This window comes from Ammodytes marinus (genome assembly GCF_949987685.1).
Source record: "Ammodytes marinus genome assembly, chromosome: 18".
NCBI classification, from domain to species: domain Eukaryota; kingdom Metazoa; phylum Chordata; class Actinopteri; order Uranoscopiformes; family Ammodytidae; genus Ammodytes; species Ammodytes marinus.
In genome coordinates this window covers 16,485,423-16,498,840 of record NC_137222.1, presented here as the reverse complement: position 1 = coordinate 16,498,840, position 13,418 = coordinate 16,485,423, and positions in this window count along the sequence as shown.

Below are 13,418 nucleotides of genomic sequence, written 5' to 3'. Positions count from 1 at the left end.
CCAAATGTCAGCTAAGATACCCACAGAGACGCAGGAGATCCCAGGTGAAATCGGAATAAGGTGCCAGTGCCTTCAGAGTGGGCGTTAAGCGGCGGGCAAAGTAGAGGAGATAAAAAAGGCTGTGTGTCTCTCTCTCTCTCTCATCATCAAGGGGGGACTTTGAGATCTGTCTCACGCTAGTAAGACGGAAGAAGAGCCAACTGCCCGGGTTGTAGACTTGTGTGTGTGTAGAGAGAATGACAGGAGTTTCAGTGTAATGTGTATCACTGAGATATGGCTACGCAGTGGGGACAACCCAGACTCTAACACAGACAGACAGACAGACATACAGACAGACAGGAGCCCAGAGGATTGCAGTTAGGGGAAAGAAAGGGGGTGGTGGGGGCTTGCCATTCTCATTAACAATCCCTGGTGAAATCCCTGGTGTGTTTCAACTATTATCTGTAGTTTTGCACACTATATCATTGTTGTTGTTACCTAAACACTAGCTTCTTGCCAACACCCTAAAGAAAACTTCAACACAGTCCCGGAAACAATATTAACCTTGTCCCAGTACCCAAGTATATGAGCACCACAGCATCTTAATTCCCACAAGATCAAGGCCCTTTAAAAAAGACTGATATTTTCCCACTGGTCATATCAGTACTGAGCCCCCTTGAAGTGAGCTTGACAGGATAAACATTGGAGTGAAAGAAGCTTTCATTGACGTGCCGAGCTCATCCCATCTGGACATAAACTGGGAGCACGGTGAGGATCATTTTTTCTTTGATTTATTTTCTTTTAACACCATGCAGCCTCTGTTGTTGGGAGACAAGCTCTGGGCCTTGAAAGTGAACTTGAACTTGAAATGGACCTGACTAGAGGCATTGTGTGTCAGGAACTGTGTTGAGCACCACAAGGGAGAACCCCATGGGGACTGTCCTTTTTACCCTTTCCTTCTGGCATGCCACCTGCAGAACTTTCAGCGGAGCAACAGGAAGGAGGAGTACAGTGCCTTGGTGGATGACTGTGTTGTCAGATGCTGCTTAACATTAGCAAGGCAACTGAGCTGATTGTGGACTCCTGCCATGACTCAAACCTTTACTTACCCCCCCCCCCCTCTCCCCTCCCCCCTCCCCTGTATCCATCCAGGTGGATGATGTTGAGCTGCTTCACTCCTATTAGTGTGTTGCCAGAGAGATGCCAACAAGCTTAAACAGGCTAGTGAGTGAGAAAGGGCCGGCTCAGTGATTGGAGGAAAAGTCGTGGTGGATTCTCTCGAGGCAGTGATAGAAAGAGGATGCTGTCAGAGTTGGTTTGCATCCCAAACTAAATGTTTCACCCCCTCATTGACATGCTGGTTGAGAGGAAAAGCGTCTTCTGCTAAATAATAGTACACCCAGGTCTGCGGAATCGCATTAGTTCAGACAACTCAAAATGTTTATCGTAACTGATTACCTAAGAATACCTAAGTAATGGTTATAATTGGTTTGAGTAATATATCCAGTAAAATATATTTATTCATTTTATTTACGTATGAATTTGTTGATTATTTCTTCACTTATTTCTACCTTCTGGCACAATGCAATATGCCTGTTTAACGTACAGTATATCTAATTTAATTTATTTTGTCCACCCTTCTGCAGTTTGCAAACAGAGCATACGTTTGTGTTTATGTTTGCAATGTTTATACAGCGCTTGGCATTTGTTTTTTGCACTATCCCTTGTATCATGTGGTTTGTGGTTATGCTGCTGTGACATGATAGTCCCAGGGATGAATAAAGTATCAGTCTGTCTGGGGGAATATAATTGTGTTCCAAATATATTCTAACAGATGTGATGCGCACACACTCTAGTTTTAGCCATTGCTAGTTGGAGTTAAAAGCAAAACCTGTCATTGTGGAGACCAAAAAGGTTTTCAAAATGAATGTGTCAGACAGGGAGATCTTGGGGGAAACGTGGGTAGCTCAGCCAGAGTTGCCCCTGTGTGCTCCATCAACAGGAATGCTAAAATTTAAAATGGCAAAAGTGACTTTTTGATCCCCTCTTGAGCTTTGCTTAGCTCTCTTGAACCAAGTGAGATGTCAGTTTGATGACAACATAGGCAGGACTTTAAAGTTTGCAGTATCAGAGGACTCTTCCCTGGAAACAGCGCTCCACACTAGCAAGCATTTTATCAGACGTATTTCACATTATATTTAACATTAGATACCTGTTAGCTGGAAAATACAGTCTATGACCTATGTTTGCATTGACTTTGACTTATATAAATCAGTCACATGAGATGCCATTGGTGGGAGAGGATCATCTGAAATAATTTGTGTGTGTGTGTGTGTGTGTGTGTGTGTGTGTGTGTGTGTGTGTGTGTGTGTGTGTGTGTGTGTGTGTGTGTGTGTGTGTGTGTGTGTGTGTGTGTGTGTGTGTGTGTGTGTGTGTGTGTGTGTGTGCGTGTGCGTGTGTGTGTGCACTGTATATTTCCGCATATTATTTCTGATTTTGAAGGCAGCTGTATCGGTATTTATGATTGCTTGGGGTCTGGGATCTCTTGATAGAACAAGAGGGATGTGCGCATCACTCTAAAGAGGTTTTTACAGATAGCACAAAGGAAGAGAAGGGATGATAGGAAGAAGAGAGAGAGAGAGAGAGAGAGAGATAGAGTGGAGGGGGGGAGAGAAGGAGCCAAGTGCCTTCGGAGATTGGATTTCTGACAGAACACAAAGAGAAAATAAAAAGCGAGCAGGGCGAAAGGGGGGAGCCTGACAAAGACGTCTTACTGGAAAAGATTCACGGGTCAGCGTCGTGACAAGAAGGGGCACAGGGGACTGTGGGCCAGGAGAGGGGGAACGTGAAGGAGGACGGGTTAGAAGTGAAAGAGACAGTGAAGTGGAACCAAAAATTAGGTGAGCGGGTGCAAGTGGAAAGAAAGTCAACAAGGTCAAAGAAAGAGCTTTTACTTTTATTGTTCACTTTTTTCTGGTGTTTTTTTGGAATAAATTATTGAGTATGTACCCAATCAAGCAAAATTAAAAACAGACAAATAAAAGATGCCTCGATCAAGTCTCTGTCCATGGTGCTGAAAAAATCTAATTAATTCACTCCGTTTCATGGTTCCGAAACAATGTAGCCGACGTGGTGTCAGTTTTACTATTTATATGAAACTTAAATGTAGTGGTGAGGGAACTTTTTCACTCAGACTGTAGCCTCAGTGATGGTCTTTTTATATGGTGCATATACATTTAATGGCAGTCTTCGTCTTTAGCCATGGTTCTGAAATTCTCTTGAAAAGGGACGGTTTAGCTTTCATGCATTTATGTGTTCACTAGACAGGTGAGTAAAGGAGGTAAAATGTTTTTTTCTTCAATCGTTGGTGCAGCTCACATGAACCATAACTGAATGGAAGAAGGGCAAATACATTTATTTTGTCTGATAACACTGTGAGAAGGTTATAAATAGCTCACAGATGCTATCGATCAAACTGACACTGTAGGATGCCTCCTCTGATCCTTATTCGCTGTATTTGTCATGTCACGTCTTTGACTGCTTTGTTCCCTTTCCCGCTCCACAGTAAATGTTCTGAAACCTTTTCAAACCACCTCTTGGAAGTATAAAAGTATACTAAATAAAGATTAAAAACACACTATCTTCTGTTGTAAAAGGATTTGATGAGGTCAGCACAACAACAAACATAGTTGAAATGATAATAACGCACTGATACATTTGATTGGAATATGTTTAATTAATTTACTTCATCACAGGAATATACTGTAGCCATTCATAATTCACTCGATATGAACAAATAGATCATTTGGAAATTACAACAGGGAGAAATAGGATGAAGAATATACATTTACAGAAGAAAAGTAAATCAAATGCAGGAAAGCCATCTGTATATGAAAGACATTAATTATGCATTAAATGAATGTTCATTATATTATTTATGTCATTTGTATTTCATATTACATCAAACATGTATGGTGGACATAACATGAAATATGCAAACGTGTCACAGGAGGCTCCGTTTATCTCTTTGTTGCTGCTCCACTCATTTTGTACCTGTACTGTTAGACCTACTCTGCCTCTTGCAATACTACGGTCAAGATTCCTATTTAGATCAAGTCACAAGCCCAAAGTTAATAGTACACAGATACAAATGTTATAAAAGAAAATCTTCCTAATGTTTTCTTATTTGTTTTTATCATATCAATATTAATATTTGCAAGCCAAAGCAAGATAAGTGCTAGCAAGATCCCCCACTGCTTGAGGTTTCCTCTGTTTGTTTGTTTCTTGGCTGAGTCATTGACTTCATGAAGACAGTGTCGTGACAACTATGTCAAGACCTGTCAAACTATGACTGTGGAAGGGATTTCAATCCACTGTGGTCCGTACTTAAGAGCCATTGCTGAGCTCATTTAGTTTTGTTTCGTAACAGAAATCCAAGTGTATAGTAAATAATGCAACTGTAATGAGCAACACTGAATTAAAGATATGTTATCCCACTGGTCATCTAACTAACTCCTGAATAGACACTGCTTGTTTGGCTTGGTTGTCAGTAGCATTGTGTTAAGTTGTCTTGATGGGTAAAGTTATGACAACGCAGGGAGTACTTTATACAGTTCATGGCTATTTTTAATTTTTAAGGTATTACCCGGACTGCTGAGAAGATCATTTTAGCCGCATGTTAATCAACAATTTCTGTATTTAAATGTTATCTTACCGGAGGTGGACTTCCTCTCATTCTAAACATATGTGGAGTCCTATGTGGAGTCCTATGAACAGTCTGCTTAGTGGACTGAGGCAGGCTCCCCTAAGGAGTTGAGTGCCGCAAAAACAAAGCAATATTTGATTTTACCGTAAATAACCTGCCCCCCCATATTTCTCTCTCTCTCTCTCACACACACACACACACACACACACACACACACACACACACACACACACACACACACACACACATACATACAAGTTGAACAGCTGTTAGTGCTAAGACTGCAGTAGTACATTACCACATCGTAAATCTGATGCTTCTACAACTGAGCCAGAAGCCATGCTCTGCGGCCCACATGCATCACCGCTGCAATCAGCAAAAAGCTGCTAATCAAACACACACACACACACACACACACACACACACATACACACACACACACACACACACACACACACACACACACACACACACACACACACAGAAACACACACAGACATCAACACAAACGTGCAAGCAAATAAACCAAAGTAAATTCCAATGTCAAAAAGTTGTGTGCCCCACATCACACATAACAGTGCATACAGTACACTCAACACCAATAAATTCCCATGCACTTTGATTAATGAGGCAGTATGACCATATGCCAGCATGCCACGCACTGTGGAGTTATCGCTGTCTGTTTAGTCTGTTTAAAGAGCAACTTCAAAGCTCCATGCTGCATTCAACTGTGAATCAAATGCCTTCCTGTAAATTAGACAGAAAAGCAATCTCAGCCTCTGCACTTCCATGCATCTTTCAGCAGTTTTCACATATTCAGATCCTTTACTTAGGTTAAAGTACTACCTTAATTTCACAGCAAAAAAAAATATGGGTGCCCAACAACAAAATTGCTTCATAGCCCTAATCACAGAGCCATTCCTGCAGGTTTGGAGCATGCAGCTGAGAGTGCACAGAGCAGATAATTTTGCAGGAGGGCAAAGGAGTACATCTGAGTTAAAAAAAAAAGTACCATTATGTGCCTATGGGGATACAAGCAACCATATACAAATATGTGTATTCAGCACAGAAACTTTTATCAGTGTGTGATAATTACTTCTATAAACATGTGCAAAATAAAAATGTAGTTCCCATATTCAAAATCCCCCATTATGTAGCCAGGAATGAGGCTCACACTATGCTCACAACTACACACTTGTGTAAAAAATTTAAACACAAAGATCATAATTTGTTTCCACCTCTTCTCCCTATGTCAGTTTAATAGGACCAGTGTAAAACAAAAAAGAAAAAGTCAAGAGGAGGTGGACTCTAAAGCATAGTTCAGTACATATGTAAAGAGATGCCCAGGCAGCCTATGTATATGCTTGTTTGAATGTGTGTGTGTGTGTGTGTGTGTGTGTGTGTGTGTGTGTGTGTGTGTGTGTGTGTGTGTGTGTGTGTGTGTGTGTGTGTGTGTGTGTGTGTGTGTGTGTGTGTGTGTGTGTGTGTGTGTGTGTGTATGGCACATTGCATATTGATTCATTTACAAAAACTGTATGCTCAGCGTTTGTGGTTTACTTGTGTTTGAGTCTTCCCTCTCATACCATATCTCTCTCTCTTTCTCTCACTCTCTCTCTCTCTCTCTCTCTCACTTACAATGCATCTGAAGAAGGAGGAAAAAAAGGTGTATAGGAATGGGACACTGTTGTGCAAAGGACAAAATAAAAGGATAAGGCAGACGGAGAATAATGGGATATTGACATGGCGATGAAGGAAGTAAAAAGAGAAAGAGGCAGAGAAATAGGAAATAAAGAATCATGGCTTCTGAACAAGGGCCAGATGTAGAATGCCCCTGTTTTAGTGTTTAGTATGCTGCTCACACCGTGGATCACTCATCACTATCCAACTGCCTTGGCACTCATGGCAGTGGACTCTCTATCTCTCTCCCTCTCTCTCTCTTACTCAGTCTTTGATGCCAGCTGAGCTAGAGAAAGGGATGGGACATAGGGGGGGTGGGGGGGGCAGAACTGCGCAGATGTTAAGTGTGAATGTAGAGTTGACTTGCTGTGTGCAAAATATTTCACACGTTTGATCGTGTGGGCTGACATGGAGGAGGAGATCCCTGGGAAAAACAACAGTTGGTGAGGAGTGAGTTTAAAAGAGAGTCATCAGTCAAGAGCCATTGGGCAGCTTGAGGGGATTTGGATTTGTATCTATGTCAATTTACAGAAAGATGTCCATGAATATTTGGCGAGGGACACGCTGGCACCACACTGAAGTTTCCTGATTTCTTAAATGCACAATGCCAGGGGAATTAATATAGTTTTAATTTGCAATACTGGACTTAAATCGTAAAATATAGAAAGCCAAAAATACAACTTGTGTACACTTTACAATCATAATGTTATTGTCTGCATGTATGCATGGCCAGGCTTTCAGGGCCACTGCACTTCACAGCACACCGCACTTGGTTGACCACTATTCTTGTAATTTTTTTCCTCTAAGAAGTAACTAATTAATACCCAGAGGCACTCAAATCCCCTAGTGTCGCACAGTAATCAACATGATACCATGTTGTTTGCATGACAAATTATGCAAATGAATCAATGAACTGATGAGATCAATTACATTGACTGAATTAATAATGAATTAACTTGCACAGCAAATATTTGGGTTTTAACAGACTGCTCTTCACATGTTTCTTAATGGTATTAAGGTCTCTGTATCCCGGTTTTCCACACTAGGTTATCTACCAAATACAGTGCTGCGCGATCCATTCCCATCTCTGCCATGCCATGCATATTGTGAGGGGGCACATTTGAAACAAAGGAGGAATTGTTGTCCAGATGGTTTGTAAAAACATTATTATTATTATTATTATAGGAAGCTAGACACAAACCGGTGATTGGATTTGCTAACACCTCAGCATCCCAATGTGACCCAGGCCTATCGTTGTCCACATTACCCAATCGGCTAAAGAAATAAAAAAGGAAACAAAAATAGCAAATTATTTACAATAACTTTAGTTTTCCAGAGGGATCGTCCACCAGCTCAGTGGAGCTCTATGGTGCTAATCAGCATGGCAACAGACAAGATAAGATGGCATCCCCGCCCCGCCTGACAGCTATTATTATAACCCTGTTAAAGAGAGCTATTGCTGTGGTAATCACAGCCTGGCAGAGTCCAGAGGATGTAGACGTCCTGTGCCTGTTTGTGTGTGTGTGTGTGTGTGTGTGTGTGTGTGTGTGTCTGTGTCTGTGTGTGTGTGTGTGTGTGTGTGTGTGTGTGTGTGTGTGTGTGTGTGTGTGTGTGTGTGTGTGTGTGTGTGCATGCTTGGATAAGTAATGAAGGGACAACACAGCAAGGTGGAAAAACAAAAGAAATAAAATGAATAGATAAGGGGGGAGAGAGATTTATCATAGGGCACAGACACCTGTTTATGTTTAGTCTACCAAAGTTGATTTCTGACAGGCTGTAATTCAAATTAGCACATGGGGGACTGCAGCTATTGGTAAAACAAACCAATTATTGTTTCAGAGCAGATGTTCTTTCTACAAAATAATGCACAACCAGGGACCGTGGAGTCATTAGAGATGTGGCCTCTGGAGCAACAACAATGTATGATTAAAGTGGGAAATGTTTGTCTTTTAAATCCCTGCACACTCCCCAGCCTCTAGCTGCCTGTCTCCGCATCTGACTTACTTTTACCTCCATTTACTCTCTCCTTTATCTGTCTCTCTCTCTCTCTCTCTCTCTCTCTCTCTCTCTCTCTCTCTCTCTCTCTCCTTTCTTTCTTTCTCTCTCTCTCTCTCTCAATACAGATATCACAAATTCATAAAATGCAAAAATCTCCAACCTAGAAACAGCTGTTAGCACATTAGCACAGCAGCTGCATAACTCATAGTAGAATAGTAGAAAATAGCATCACTTCTAAATCAAGTCAGCCTTCTGGTAGACTATGCAAACATAACAAGGACATGTTTACTAAAAGAACATCGCTGTAAAAAAGTGAAATTCAACCATATTTAAGACACAATGAGATCAAACAGTTGATGGATCCTCCTGAACCTTTGAAGGTGAGTTAAAAGGACCTACTTGTTGTCTCAAATATAGAGAGAGCATGTTGTGTTGAGTGACAGAGACATGTTGACAGATTACTAGTTGGGCAAGGGCCATCGACCGGGGATGCTGTACTGTAATGGCTTTGCTGTCTCTACTTAACCTGCCTGTCTTCTGATAGACACAGGGACCCTCTGCCTCAAACACACACACACACACACACACACACACGCACGCACGCACACACACACACACGCACGCACGCACGCACACACACACACACACACACACACACACACACACACACACACACACACACACACACACACACACACACACACACACACACACACACACACACACAAAAAGGTAATTATTTCTGTAGGATGGTTAGAGGAAGTGATGAGGATCCCATCTCACTCCACAGGCGTTGATAAGGGTTCTAACAGGATTCCCCTCGCAGAGAGAGCAACTCCAACTCTGATTGGTCAGAGGGACCTGGAGGGTGCACTAGACATGGGAGGTCAGAGGTGTCATCGCTATCGGAAACAATAAGGGAAGGGAGAGAGGAAGAGATGGCATCCACTCACACGTGTGTGTGTGTGTGTGTGTGTGTGTGTGTGTGTGTGTGTGTGTGTGTGTGTGTGTGTGTGTGTGTGTGTGTGTTTGACTTTGTTTTAATGTGTGTATTAATTCATATCTGCCTTACTCATGATTTATTCAATGCCAGAACAATTGTGGACAAAATTGACTTTTTGGAAAGGTTGGGCATTTGTACGGAGGCCCTGAAGGTCAAAACACAACCAAATTTCAGAAGAAAAAAAGTTTGAGGGATACAAACTTTACTTTAAGGATTAGCATTTTATTTTACAGTAGTTTATGGTCAGCATAGGAATTATGGTTAAGCATGCAAATGTAATGGTCAGTTAGGGAATGGTGCTTGGAATATGCATCATGACCCTGACGGTCCTCGTCCTATGTCTGAAATGTACAGCTAAACATGTGAATTTGTGTCTGAGTTTGACATGTGTGTACAGACAAGTGTGTGCTTTCAGTCCTTTCATAATGTGTGTTTTCATGTGTATGCTGTGCATGTGCAAATTTAAAATATGCATGTCATTCTATCATGTCCTTCACCCTGTGTATGTCTGTGCGTGTATGCAGATGTCTGCAACCATCTCAACATTTGAAAGGGTGTACTGATATGTGCTCAGTTGAAAGTGTGTACGTATTGTATCGTATGCATGTCTGTTTTTTGTTTTCAGGTTTGTAAGTGTGTGTGTGTCTTAACAGGCCCCCAGTTGCAGGTTCGCTGTCTGTCATATTGATACAATTTGACAGCCGGGTCTTCTTCAATGAGCTCATTGGAGCCTAGCCAACAACCTGCTCTCTCACTCACTTAGTGCCCCTTCCTCTCTGCCCCCCTCTCTCTTTTTCACTCCCTCCCTCTCTCCCTCTCTCTCTCTCTCTCTCTCCACCTTCCCCTCTTCTACACCTCTCTCTCCCTCCTGTGGCTCTATCACTTCCCCTCTCATTTATATTCTCTTTCTTCCTTCGTTCTCTCTGTCCCCTTTTAACCTTCCCCATACCTTCTGCCAGGTATTCTACCCGGGGTATAATGAGAGTGTAAACACAGGAGGAAGAAAATCACTTTCTCCTCCTACTTTTCTCTCTTTTCCTGCATCTGTCACACAGTGTCAACACATTTGAAAGCACAGCGCCATCAAAAGATAGTGGAGAGCACAGTGGAACATCCCACCAGCAACAAGGCTGTGAAAAAACACAGACACAATGACATGTGAATCATGAATAAAGAACCTGTTGAATGTTGCCCAAGACAAACATGGAATGGATTAGTGTAGATATTAAACATTGGGGTTGGATTAAATGTTGGGAAAGATTCCAAATGCTGCATATGATTTTATAATGATACTACAAAAAAAAGCCCAAAAATAAGGGTAACAATTTTGAAAAATTCTGCATCGGATTTTCAGATATTCACAGATGAATTAGACACAACGTTCTGAGAAATAAGAACTGGGTCTGTTTGAGCTGTTCTGACTGTGTTGAATATTGTTCACTTACTGTAATTAGTGGGTTTTAAAATGTCTAATAGGCACAGGGAACCAGAAAACATAATGGTGCAGCAGCTACATTTAATCAAGGAAAGGATAAAATGTGGTGTAAATAGGAATTACAGTAAACACTGAATCAATGTCAAACCACCATTGCTTAACTTAGAAACGATGGTTTATTACAACATTGATTTTATTGTGATTACTTGTGCGGTGGCCTCTATCGGTCACAGTGACCCAAAAATGAGCCAACTAATTGCTGAAATCTGGGAATGCAGCAGCGCTATTAAATACAGTTCAACAAGTCAACACACACAAGTGGTCAGAGGTTGTAAAAAGGTGAGAATTAAATAAAAACAAAGCAGCTAATTAAGTTGGAGGGAAAACCAATTATCACAAATATGGTATTTACTCTTGGCAGAGGAAAAGCATCAGGTCAGAATGCTATACAGCAACTACAGAAGGTCAAAGGAGATCAGGCTGAAAGCTGTGATGAATTTTTACTATTATATTGAACTTATTTGCAGTTACGTTGCTGCATTGCAATATCTCCAAACTGTTTTTTCTCATGCTTGGCTGCTTGATCAGTTTAGTCAGCTGTTTAAACCGCTTACCAACACACATTACACCTTTGCCAGGAAAAAAACAATTATAGATAAACCCCCGTTATCTGCTGTGTGTTTGACGTTTGGTTGTTTCCTGCAGGAAAATTAAACCACTCAAAAAAAATCATTTAATACCAGTCAAGGGTCATATTTTAGCTCCATGTGAAGATATGTATAGGAAAGGTATATAATGTATCCACTAGCGCATAGCCAATATAGTATTAATACACATTAAATATTAGCAAACAAAAAAAAAATATGATTTATGGTTTGTTGTGTTGTTTTGTTTTATCTCGGGATGGCCAGAGGAAAACAGATGTTCAACTTGGGGAAATTGACTTATATATTCAATTAAAAATCCTCACACCATTTAAAATGACATCTGCTGCAGTACAGCACAGACAAAATATGAGATTAGTGATGCATTGGAAGTAAATGGAGCACATCATCTTTTGTGTTGCATGCCTATTAAACAGGCCTATATAAGGTGTTGTTTACACGTTCATTTAGTTGTAGGGGTTTGTCGGCTACATTTTACCGTCTCTCGCAAACGGCAGTATAACTGACTGTCATCTGGAGCTCAGGGGTGCGGGGGGGGGGTTGAAGTCGGCACCTGAATAAGAAGTGATGTCACAGTCCCGGGAGACTCCGTGGGATAATCATACGACTCACCCCACACCAGAGGGCTTGTTAATTATGTGTAGTCTATTCCATATACAAATGTGTCAGCCAATGGTCTCTGACAGCAGCACATTTGGTGAGCTTGCAGATTCTCACTCTGCTGATGATTACCAAACTAACGACTGCTGTTTTTTTCTCATCCATATGGGTTTACAAGTAGAACTGTATGTATCTTTTAATTATTTTTGTCCAACACGTGATCAAACTTGAAACACACAAGGTGAATGTGGATGGACATGCAATTAAACTGTAATGGTGGGAGACAATACACCAAAATAACGTTTGCATCTTCCCTAGAAATGGATAGTATTTCCACTTTGTGTATTAACCAGGTAAGTCTGAGCCCCTGCATGAGCTCATTCTAAATTAACTTGCACTTTTAAGTTTGCTTCTGTAATAATACAATAATAATTTCAACAGTTCAGACTAATGGCACCATGCAATTCCATTTGTTGTAAAATATAACAGCCAATAACATACTTGCAACAACCCTCTGCCTGCGTGATGTAATGGTATATGATTCCATATCTTTAATTGTGCTTCAAGTGTTTTGCATTTGTGCTGAGGCATGCAGTGAGCTTAAGGAATGCAACCCACTGCTTTGTTGTGCAACCCCACTTCCTGATATTGATCGATCCAATCAAAATGATTAACTAAAAGAGAGAGAGAGAGAGAGAGAGAGAGAGAGAGAGAGAGAGAGAGAGAGAGGTGAGGGATGATCGGGAGAGCAAACACACAAATTAAGGATGGGAAGATGGGGATGAATGAGGGGGGGGGATAAATAAGCTAAATGTCTAGGCAAGAGAAGGACATGAGGATGGATGTCAAACAGGACATTATGGGGCTGAGAGGAAAGTACATCAGACTGATTCAAGGTAGAGTTTGTCTGGATCATTTGTTGGCCATGTCCAAAGTTGATGGCTCGATATGGGTGTGCTTCTGTGTTAAAGCTGACAACAACAAATCTGAACAATGGTAACCTTTGTATGTCAACTGTGTACCATGGTACAGTGGGTTAGGAAGCAATCTGTAGTCTAAGTGCATGGCTTTAAAGGGTATTAAAACAAAAATAGAAACAACCTAATTGAAGAGACTGTGCACTTGACAACACACCCCACCTCTGCTTTAGAATGCCAGAGATCACCCTGCCAGGCTCTGTTGGATCCAACTGCAGCTAATGACTATTTTAACTCCATCCACCATCTCACCAAGGACACAAAACCCAACAAATGTATGTTCCTTTTTCTTTTATGTCAAACCGTTCTGCATAAAGCAAAGCCCTTCAGCTATTGTATAATGTCAAGGTAAATCGTGGCATGTTCTGTCTTATTTGCC